Source organism: Diabrotica undecimpunctata, chromosome 10 (assembly GCF_040954645.1).
Source record: "Diabrotica undecimpunctata isolate CICGRU chromosome 10, icDiaUnde3, whole genome shotgun sequence".
In the NCBI taxonomy this organism is placed as follows: domain Eukaryota; kingdom Metazoa; phylum Arthropoda; class Insecta; order Coleoptera; family Chrysomelidae; genus Diabrotica; species Diabrotica undecimpunctata.
In genome coordinates, this window is record NC_092812.1 from 12,219,670 (window position 1) to 12,231,720 (window position 12,051).

Genomic DNA, 12,051 nt, shown 5'->3' on the forward strand with positions numbered 1-12,051 from the left:
GACTGTGCTCTATGCAAGGGAAAACTGGACAATCCTGGAAAAACATAAGAGCAGGATAAACGCAATGGAGATGAGACATCTTAGAAGGATAGTTGGAAAGACAAAATGGGATAGATTAAGCAACGAGACTATTAGGAGAATGGCCAACCAGGAACCGATAATGAACAAAATAGCAAAGAGACAAATGAACTGGTATGGACATCTAATGAGGATGCAATCCAATTGAATAACAAGAAAAAATTATGAAGCAAAAAACATCGGAAAAAGAAAAAGAGGCAGACCAAGAAAAAAATGGATACAGCAAGTAGTAGAGGCGGGAAAACTTAAACAAAAATCACTTGAGGAATTGAAAATAATGGCAGGAAATAGAAAAGAATGGAAGAGGTGGGTAAATGGAAATTAAAATAGCTAGCCCAAATCCGACACCCTGATAGGGTAAAAGGAAGGAGAGAAAGAAAGAAAGAAAAAAAGAAAGTTTGTAAAAATAAACGTATTTTTATAAATTAATTAATAATTATTACCCGTAGAGCAGCACATTATTTCGTCTTTTATTTATTGATTTTATAAAGGAAACAAGTCCCAGCACTTAAAAACGTCCTTTTGGTCTTAATATTTTTCAAAGCAAAATTTGCTATATCACATGTCACTCTACTAGTTTGCTTCTATATTTCATAATATGTAGAACAAAATTTGAATGGTTATCAAGTTTCAATTGCACTGAAGGTACTATGCCCCGGCAATCATGCCATAACCTTATTGATGTTTTGCACTCTAAATTACATTCTGCAATAGGCTTAACAGAACAATAGCAGAACTTAAAAACTGGACTCATCACAACCCTCAACCAGAATATACTGAGATATTTTGGACATATAACTAAAAGAAGAGAAGGCATGGATCGAATGATAGTTGAAGGTAACGTAGCTGGTAAAAGATCCAGAGGAAAATCTCCAGTACGATTGTCGGACCAAATAAAGGAGATGAATGGTTACTCATTTTTCAAAGCAAAACAACATGCATAAAAGAGAGATAATTGGACAGAAATAGTCAAACAAATTACATGGCGCCACTACATCCTTACGAAGGAGAAAATGTTGAGGAGGAGGAATAGGCTTAAGTGTAAATTACATGACCCTCAGATTGTCTCTACGTACTTCAACACATGAAATATTTTCATTTGGATCTAGAAATTGAGACATGTTTTTGTGAGAGTGATAGGTAAAGTTTTTATCTGACATAGCTCCCACTGAAAATAAGCTGTTACTAAGTTCAGGAACATAGAGGACATTATTTATAGTAAGATCATACATAGGTTCAGCTAGAAATTCTAATTTTGAAAACAACAATTTTTCACCAGTTATGTGTAGGCTTGCTCCTGAGTCACATATCCACTTTTTTTATTTACACTGGAGGTTGATGATTACATGGAAGAAATATCACATATGTTAGCTAGATTACTTCCTGATGACCTATTTTATCTTCATTTTTGGAATCATGTACAATAATTACAAGCGGTATTCTTCTGTAACTACTGTATATTTGTTTTCTTTTTACCAGTAGCTTCCACTTTACTTTGTAAAGCCTCTACTTTTAAAGCAAGACGGGAAATTTTAGAGTCATCATTATTCATTCTAGGTTCTTCTTTAAGCAATCTTGCTGCTAAATTTTCAAAAGTTTGCTGATTACCGGCTACAGAGTCCCAGGCAGTACGAAAGACATTCAATCTAGGAGGTAAACTATTAATTACTTTGAAACAAACAGCACTATTACTAATAGTTTCTTTAACATCTGTTAACTATCTAACTAATAGCTCTATTGTTGATATATACTCCGCAACCTTGGCATTCTCATGTATTTTATATTCATAAAACTTTTATCATAGTAACTCTCTGGAGATTTCTGTCTTTTGTTCATGCATTGTGATCAGTCTTGACCAGATTTCGACAGCATTTTCACAGTTTATCAAATGTTGTATTTGATCTTGACGTATAGTAGATAAAAAAATTACCTGTGCCTTTGAATTCTTGTCATCCCATTCTCTCCACTCACTGCTAGTTTGGTCTTCGGGTTTTGTAACTGTTTCATTCACAACTGAAAGAAATTTCTCTGCTTTAAACAAAATAGTTACACTAAATTTCCATAGCTGAAAATTTGAGTCATTAAACTTGGTGATATTTCCAGAATCAATTTTTACAGCTGAGGTCATTGTTTGCACTGCACTAAATGTATTATTTTATATTTGATACGACTTGGGCCACTCACGACTTGGGCCACTCACACGTGACAATAACTAAACTTTTTATCCCAATTCGACAGGCTAGTCCTTAAATCTTAAAATACGTGGCTGGGCACATAACCTGATGAATAAAACAACCCGACAATCGATTAATAAAAAGTTTATTGAATAATAATAATATCCAAAAAAAACAAAATTCTTCTCTTTTAAAATCTTTAATATTACATTAGTTCAGGAGCGTACGTGCACAGTAAATATAAGCAAATACGTTATATTATTTATGAAATTTCTATTGATTTAACTAGCAAAATAAGACAAATATTTTTGGAGACACCCCTGTATAAATTTTCTTACTTAGAATAAGCTTAAAGAAAAATAGTTAAATGAAATACGCTTTTCAATTCTGCGAACAAACATCCACGAACTACTTAAAAATTTGAAGACATCAGTTGCAGCTAGCGGGCAATGTGAGTACTGTATAAAGAAGGGTTAACGAGATAAAGTAGAGAGAGAATTTAATTACCCGGACCGAGAACAGTTTCCATTGATGTACGGAATGAATGGTAATAATATAATTCCAATACCAATACCAATTAAAAATTGGTGTCTTAGCAACCCCAAGTTAGAATCCTCAGTGAGACGCTTCAAGGTGGATTTACAAATAATCTTTGGAATGTTAAAATTCAATTATGTAGACCTTTTTATCAATTCTTCTCAGAATTCTTTGAATTTTATATTTTGATAGATTCTTTTGTTTATGAGCAGGCATACCTAAGAAAACTAATACTAAAATTACTTTATGTATTCATGACAATTTTCTATTCGATTTATCATCTAGCTACAATATAAAATTGTGCACCAGTATATACAAAATTAACGCAGTGTCTATACCCAGATACCTGGGTATCCTTGGCAATTGTTTTATGTAAATCATTACGATAGTACAAATATACAAATATTTTTATTCCAGCTTCTAGTTATTCCATCTAGTTTCTATCCAGTTTCCAAAGAAAAAATTCATATACTATATTAAAAATACCTGTTAAAAATTTTACACCATTACGTCCACATCCGTGACACCTGGGTAACACTAATGTTTAGTAAATCATGTAGCTAAGAGTATATTTTTTTATAATATAAGTGATATAGAAACATATAAATAAAAGTTACACTTTAAACACATTATCCGCACTTACTTATATTTACTGAGTGTCATTAAAGATAGTTCAAACACTCCTGACCATGGAGCTGCACGAAGGCGTTGTCAAAATTCACATAAAGGCAGAAAGGTTCTATTGTAAACCAAATTTCGTCTACTGGTCAGGAGTGTTTGCACTATCTCTACCTTAGACAAGGAAAGAGAGATAACGCTCATTTAATAAACCTTCGCAAAGTGAGTCCAGTTTCGATGTAACCGCCATGTTTTGGTGCCTGTACGTTGCCCATTACTACCTCTCGCAGGGTTACCAAGCCTACTGATTTTTCAGTAGATCTACTAATTTCAACTTTAATTTACTGATTTACTAAAACACTATATCGATGTACTAAAAAATATGTAATGATAAAATCATGTTGAAAAGTGACCATTATAATATCAGTCTTCAATTATAAACTAAAAAAAAATCTGATTTGTTATTATTAATAATATAAATTTTATAAAATAACTCTTTAAGTCTAATATTCCACAAAATAATAATTTTAATTAAATATATTAGACAATTGTACGCAACTGCTATGGGAATACTTCAAATTTTTTGACAGTTCAGCGTGTGGCAAAATTGTTTAAAGTGTTGCCGCTTTTTTGGAGTAAAAATTTTGTTTATGTTTTGATTTCTTACACAATTTGATCATAATATATTGTATATTAATAAATTGTATTTATAAATACATATTAAATTTAGATTAATAGCTCTAAAAACTAATTATTGTTGTGTATTGTGATTGTGCTATGCCAAAACAACTAAATAGTCTGTAGAAAGCTGATAAGCTTTCAGATAAGCATTGATTATAAACCACACATAGATACCTCACTCTAAGGTAAAAACGAATTCAGTGTTAAACTCCGCCCACTTACACCTCTTTGCCCCTCACGCCTAAGTACTACCAGACTGTATGGTGGCGACATTAATTCAAATCTTTGCCAAGATTGAAAAATAAATTTGAGTTACCTGCTCCGGCCATTGTCTAGTGCAATAGATGACAATATAAGGATGGCATTCAGCATTTTCACAAATAATTTTAACGTGCTTGTAATCTTTATTATTGAATTCCGATTTTACTTCAGAAAAAACGCTAAAAATTGATTAATGAAAACAGTAGAAGTTTTCTAAAAATTATTTATTTATCAATACACTACAAAAAAAATAACCAAATATAAAATACATAATAAAATTAGCAGTGATAAATTACATCTCATGTAAATTACTTTTTTGTAACTTTTCAAACAAATTAATTTCGAGATTTGATGCAAATTAAAATATTTCAAGCTAATATACAGAATTTATTTCCAGATTTAGTGTATTCACGATTTAACGAGATCTAACGGATCTAACGAGTTACAAATGCAAAAGTGTTAAGAAGGTTACAATGTTACAAAAGGATTGCGAGGTGATAAAGAACATCAACACAAGAAAGCTGGAATATTTAGGTCACATTACCGAAGGTGCGAAATATGAGATATTAGGCTCATAATACAAGGTAAAATTAAGGGTAAAAGATCCATTGGTAGAAGAAGAATTTCCTGGCTGAAAAACTTAAGAGAGTGATATAGTTGCAGCTCAATAGATCTTTTCAGAGCAGCCGCCAATAAAGTACGGATAGCTGTGGTGATGGCCAACCTTCGATAGGAGAAGGAACTTCGACAAGAAGAAGAGGATATAAATTTTGTTCTGATAGTAACATTGTACTATAAAAAATTGACAATTTATCTAGAAATGGCAATATAGAAGTCAATTATATTCTGTACAAAATAAGAAATTGTATAGAGGTGAACTAAAATAAATATGATTTACTGTTCGATCGAATACTTTTTACATTTAAAAATTTTCTGAGGACTATCTGGAATTACGTAATCGAGGTTTTAAAAGCAAGTAGTATTGAGTACCAAATGCAATTTTAACTTTGACAAAATACCACAAAATACCAACGTTAAAAATGAATAATGCAAGTGCTTATCTTGATTAAATGACAGGGAATTTCCAACATATAAATAGTTGAGGGCCATCTGCCTAGGAACAATAGGTAAAAGCTGATAAACGGACAGGATTAGAAAGTTTAAAGCATCCCTAATTAGTTCATATTTCAAAACAAAGTAAATAAATATATTTGAATGTCAATTCTTTTCAAACTAAGATTGTAAAATAAAATTTTAGGAAAAAAAATATTTATTATTTCTTGTTCTCAAGAAGTACTTTCATTATTAACAATATCGAAACAATTTATTATTAAAAGTCGAGAACAATTAAAAACCACGTTCATATTTATATGAAAGTGCTATAAAAATAAAGGTATATTACTCTTCAGAAGAATTAATATTCTTTAACAAACTTGGTATACGACTCATAATATTTGACATCTGATTCTTTCATTTTGAGTTTTAGGACATGCAAGTTTTTATCAATAATACATTTTTCCCTAAACTGAATAAAAAAGTTTTCCATATGATTCCAAGGTTTTAAGATATACTGATATTATAAAATACTTGTTAATATCTTATATTATATCTTGTTAATATCTTATTGTAGATAAAACACATACTTTTGATCTAGCATCATTCTCTTCCACCCATAAAATTAAAGAAAAATCAGCTATAATTAAGTAAAAACACATGTTATTTTTATGAACGCCCTAGACTCAGTACATTGATATAGTTTAGATTTACATGTATCAAAGATATAATTAGAAAAAAGACGTTTTCATATTTATTTTAAGTACAATTTGTGATGTTTCTGGTTTGTTTACTTTTGTGGCTGTCAGTCTGTTGAATTTTTTGATGTTTATTTGTCAAATTTTTACATTTTGAAGTTTATTTACCTTTACTTTTATCGAAAATAAGTAATTTTTTGTGAATCTTTTCCCTTTTAGTTTTTTGTTTACTTTCATTAACGTTATACCACTGACAAGTTTTTAAAAGTTTGATTTTTACCAAGAATTTTATAATTTTTCTTTTATGGTCTTTACACCAAGCCAATTAGTAGTTAATAAAATATGCTTAGTCACATAGGTTTCAATTATTTCAAAAACTGTATTATCTACTTTAAATAAATAAAAAGCCTCGTCAAACTTTTCTAACAATATTGTAGTAATAGTAACAAACAAATCTGATGGCCTCTGAAGAAACTTTATTTCTTCATTTGCGCCATAATCTCTGAAAAGTAACATTAGTTCGTATTTCTGTAATAGAATTTTATTGTCTTTTAGCAAATCTTCCTGGCATTTAATACAATTCAAATTCTTTATAATCTTATAGTAAATATAACCAGCGACATATGTAACAGCACACGTTTCTAAATTTGTTATGCTAGATTTGCTGGAATTTGCCGTGCTTAAAATTTGGTTGTCATTATAATAATTTTACGCGCATTTTTTGAAAATTATTAGGGTTTATATAAACGTCTGTTATTTTCACCATGCATCGTGCTCTCACATTGGTTCTATCGATATTGTATGTGTATTCAATATCTTGCCACGATATTTGTTTAGAATCGGCAAAAAACGTCAACTTTTTGTTAAGAAAATTATTTCTTAGACTTTTTAATAAGTGGGGTGTATCAAATACAGTAAAAATCCTCTGATTTCCTATTTCTATTGCAGGCTGATCCTTACATGCGCCTAACAGCTTAAATAAAGCTCTATTATTAGATGCTTGATCACACACTAACACTTTTGGTATATACCCAATATTTTGTAATTTTAAAACAACTTCAACTACAATGTTTTTTAAGTTGTCGCTATGTATTGGACCACCTGTAACAAAATAACAAATAGGAATCTTCCAGTTATGTAGCAAGCCGCGCATCATGAAAACCAGACCTGTGTTGGCAAGTTTGTTTGTTCTCCCTAAAGCACCTAAATCTTGAAACCCTTCTATAATGTCATCTAATTTATTGTACTCCAATTGTTTTTTCAAAGAAATTTCATCAAACATTAACACACAAATTTTTTCCTCCTCATCCATTGTCTCTGCTTTTTTCTTCAACTTGTCAATTAAGGAAGTGTTTAAACCAGTTCTTAATTTTATGACACGCATCCAAGTTTGAATTGTTTTTACTGAAGGTAATACAAAGTTAAGAGATCTAATTAAAAATTTGTAACAACTAGGAGACTTATAATAAATAGCCAGAACTAAATCCTTTTCATTGTGACTCCATTGTGAACGAGTTTTGTGTGAAAACTGTATATTAACAAAAGTGTGCACGTATTTGCTTTTATTTTCTAACAGTACCTGTAACATGAATTTGGTTGCCGATTTTCTGTTTTTTGTTGTTCTTCTACAAGGCTGACTGTTCTTCTGACGGCACTTCTTCTTTAAAACATTTACTTGATACTCCAATTTTTTTACCTTCTCCGTCAATTCAGTTTCAAGTTTTGTGGTCAAATTAATTTCAAAACTGGAAATATCACTGAGACTACTACTTGATCTCTTAGGCGATGGAGTTGACCTAACCATACAATCGCCACTTGTAGATCTTTTACGTTTCGTACCGCAATAAACGTATGTAGAGCATACTGGTGGGGTATCACCTAAAATAGGTAATCATTGAAATGTATGTGTAATTTTAATTAAAGCAAAACAAGCATCTCCATTATTTCTGGAGTGATACTAACAACGCAGAAGGCAGAGAAGGTAGAGAAAGAAGAACAAGAACGAATGACTGGTTTGACGAAAAATGTCAGATCATAACAGACAAAAAAAAAACAGAGCATATTTACTGATGCAACAGGGGCACAAAACCCGACAAGCAGAGGAAGAATATCAACGACTACGCAAAGAAAAAAAGAAAACTCACCGAAGAAAAAAGAGAGAATATATGAACAAAGAACTTCAAGAACTACAACAACTAAGTAAATCAACAGAGACAAGAAAATTTTATCAGAGACTAAACAAAAGCAGAAAGGACTGCAAACCGAGAACAACGATGTGTAGAGATAAGGAAATATGACGGCTGCATTGGATAGGACATGTAGAAAGAATGGAAGAAGGCGAAATACCAAACAAAATATTCAAACAGATGCCAGTAGGAAAAAGAACAAGAGGAAGACCGAAGCTGAGATACTTAGAACAAATAGAAAATGATATAACAACCTTAAAAATAAAAAACTGGAGAAAAAGAGCACGAAACAGATCAGAATGGAGAAGAATCCTGGAACAGGCCAGGACCCAAAAAGGGTTGTCGAGCGAGTGATGATGATGATGATGATGATAATAACAACGCATTCATATTAAAAAAATCTCTTTTGATTTAATTGTATAAAAAATATATAAGTCACTCAATATCAACTGATTTTATATAAAATATATTTTAACAGTATTATTCTCATTGACAAAGCGCATTAGGCAAACATAAAAATATTTCCAAAGTTGAGTACTCACCTAAATAAGTTGCTAACTGTATAAATTTTAGAGGAACTGCATTTTTCCTTAATAATTTTCTTTGGCCACTTTGGTAAATATGTTCCATTGCAAAATGATGCTGGCAAATTACCCTCTGTTTCAGGTCACTGATATCCATCAATAAAATATCAATATTCCCGCAATTTCTTTGCCAAATTTTTGTGCGCTCTACGTCTTTCAGGGGAAATTTAAAGAAAGACATATTATTATTTGTTCCATCGTTTCTTTCAAAACATCCCGCGTAAACACACTTATGAGTTACAGAGGCCATTTTATTTAAAATCCTTTTTTTGGTAAAATTCCGCTATAACTTCTCACAACACTAATCACAGATAATACACCTATAGGGTAAGTTCGGCCCTGACACTAATCCTATCTCCTGGCAAGTCAGAGAGAGAATGAGAAATCTCGATACGGTTTTCGAATGGCGCCATCTAGTTGTTGATACGTCTTTCGGTTACCACGAGGTGAGCTATCTAGGGGGTGTTTTATAATCAATGAGATAAGATAGATTATTTTGAACAAGAAATAATGGCGGGACGTTTTTACTATTAATGCTCTAAAAGAGGTAAGTTTAAAATTTAGAATATATAATTTTGTATTAAAATGTTTTCTTATGTATTTTAGTGTGTTACAGTAATCTTAAAACTAAGTGTATTTACTGTTATATAATAGTTTGACAAATAGTTGACATTTTAAAAATTCCTCGCTTACTAAATATTCTGATCTTTTGGCAACGCTGTGGGGTTCTGACGTCGTAAATCTGGAATGACATGCACGCATTTTTATATGAAAAATACTATACTCTAAGTGTCAGTATATTGGGGAAAATTTCTGTTTAGTAACCGTGTTTACATTTTTGTCATGAATTGGTAAAAACTGTCAAGACAATCTGCTAATTAAACTAAATCGGTAATAATGCGGATTGTTATCAATCAGTTGTTGGTATGTTGACATTTTACATTAAAATAATAAATTCCTAATTAAAAGCTAATTTCTTGCAGAAATAAAAATGAAATATTTAACTGAGACCCACCAAATTGAGATTTTAATGATGATCGGTTACGAGGAGAATTGTAGAAGTCAAGTTGAAGTAGCAAACTTATTCAATCCTCAGTTGCCTAATATTGCACAAGGTACTGTGTCTAATGCACAATTCAGAGAACTTGGACATGCCAAACCACTAAAAAATAAACCGAACTTCATTGAAGATGAGGTAAAAGAGGATAATTTGTTAAGTGTCGCAGAGAATCCAACGTCAAGTTCACGTCAAATTGCATATCAAAATATTGTGAGTCACACAACTGTCCTAAGGTGTCCCCATGAAGAAAAACTTCCTCCATATAAATTGACTTTTGTGCAGGAGCTAACACAAGACGATCCAGATCGTAGAATGGATTTCTGCGAAAGAATGATGGATAAAATTAACACAAATAAAATAGCTCTTGGCACAATTCTTTTTTTTTATGAACCAACATCTACATTGAACGGAGAGGTAAACCGACAAAACTGTAGATATTGGTCAGTGGACAATCCTCACTGGATGCGTGAGACACACACTCAGTATCCTCAAAAGTTGAATGTTTGGGCAGGTATTATAGGAGATCATATTATAGGTTCTATATTTTGTAGATGGTAATTTGACAGCGGAAAAATATTTAAGCATGCTAAGAGACGATGTTCTTCCTCAGTTGGCTAACTTATATCCCAATTCAATAGATCCGACCCAACCGCATGAAACTGTCTGGTTCCAGCAGGACGGTGCAACACCCCATTATGCTTTAATGGGTTTAATGGTGAGAAATTATTTGAATGAAATCTTCTTCAATAAATGGATTGGACGAAGGGGTACTTATGAGTGGCCAGCTAGGTCGCCAGATCTTACGCCTTTGGATATTTTTCTGTGGGGTTATCTCAAGAACAAAGTATATACAACACAATCAACTAGCATTGAAGACCTCAAAGAAAGGATAACTACAGAAATACGGAATATTTCGCCTTAAACTTTAAACAAAGTTCGGGACGAGTTTTATATAAAACTGTGTTATTGCCAACAACAAGTTGGAAAATATTTTGAGCATTTATTTTAATGTAATCTAATCAATTATCTCGGGTATTCTATGAATTAATTGTCTTGAAGAAAATTATACTTAATAATTTTAAAATTTCACCTTGTATTATTCATAATAGACACTACATGATATAGTTAATTGAGATCAGGTTGTTAAGAAGCTTTTAAAAACATAAAAATATACAGGGTGTTTCTCACTTAAAATACAGATCATGGACTATGCCAGACTTGCGTGGGTCACCCTGTACATTCAAATTTATGTTTAAAAAGCGTACATTTAAATTTTAAAGTTAAGGTATCTCAACGTTTTTTATTTTTTTCTAAAATAAGGACACAAACAATTTTATTCCATAAGTGGTTTTCACACTGTATATATATATATATATATATATATATATATATATATATATCCATTATTCTCAATTTATTGAAGTAATAAAATATGGCCTGGTGAACCTGGAACCTTTCTGGTGCCGGTTTAGGCTTCAGTTAATTCAAGGTTATTACATAGTGGACGATTACTAACATTACAATATTTCCGTGTATTTTCTAGCTGATTTTTCAGTAAAGACATACAAATGTAGCAATTTCCAACAATTTTGAGGCGTCAAGTGGAATCTCGAAGAGGTAATAACTCTGATGTATTATTTGAATCTATAGGTAGAAGTGAGGTCTTCCTAACATACACTCAATTCCTGTCCGTAATGAAACATTTATATATATGCACTGAATCCGTATAATCATGATTCAGGCTCACGCTTGACGAAGGTAGCATTTCTTGTGAAACATATGATTTTTTTTTCAAAGTACCAACTAATGATAAATTCCAAAACAACAGAGGATGGGCTATTGGAAAAGTTATGAAAAAATTAAATATAATTTTTTTTTTTCTAAGGTTCATGCGCATTTCTTGTTTATCCAGTTGCTCACCTATGTCCATAAGTCCTCTTTTGCCTTGATACCGCGTTAATGTTGTTCTCTTTACTGCACTGCGTGGATGGTGTTTTTGCGCCTTTGTGAGAAGTGTTCTTACTTTCTCCTGAAGACTCTTTATATCCGTTTTTGACCACTTCATAATACCAAATGAGTAACTCAGCGCGGAACAGGCCTACATATTGATTGCCTTACATA